We start from the raw sequence: 690 nt of genomic DNA, 5'->3' as shown, positions 1-690 counted from the left end.
TAGCATCATGATTGGAGAAGAAATAGAAGTTCATGAGGTGATATCCCAAGAACTTTATAAGGTGGCGGACAAGTCCTCCACCTTGGCAAGGTTAGCCTTTCCTCATCTCATTTGTCACCTCTGTTATTCAGTTGGAGTTGGCATAGAGGGAGACATCCCCATTGATGAGGACAAGCCCATCACTAAGAAGAGGATGGAGCAAACAAGAGACCCCTCTCATCATCAAATCCCTGAGATGCCTCAAGGGATGCACTTTCCTCCACAAAACTATTGGGAGCAACTAAACACATCCCTAGGAGAATTGAGTTCCAACATGGGACAACTAAGGGTGGAGCACCAAGAACACTCTGTTCTCCTCCATGAAATTAGAGAAGATCAAAGAATCATAAGAGAGGAGCAACAAAGACAAGGAAGAGACATTGAGGAGCTCAAACACTCCATAAGATCTTCAAGAGGAAGAACAAGCCTCCATCACTAAGGTGGACCCGTTCTTTAATTTCTTTGTTCTTTATTTTCCTGTTTTTCGAATTTTAGTGCTTATGTTTGTCTATGTTTGTGTCTTGTGATCATTAGTGTCTTAGTGTCTATGCCTTAAAGTTATGAATGTCCTATGAATCCATCACCTCTCTTAAATAAAAAATGTTCTTAATTGAAAAAGAGTAGAATTGCATGAATTTTGAATTTTATAAT

The sequence above is a fragment of the Arachis duranensis genome, chromosome 4 (genome assembly GCF_000817695.3).
Source record: "Arachis duranensis cultivar V14167 chromosome 4, aradu.V14167.gnm2.J7QH, whole genome shotgun sequence".
NCBI classification, from domain to species: domain Eukaryota; kingdom Viridiplantae; phylum Streptophyta; class Magnoliopsida; order Fabales; family Fabaceae; genus Arachis; species Arachis duranensis.
The sequence above is the reverse complement of the archived record's forward strand: the minus strand, read 5'-3'. Positions refer to the sequence as shown.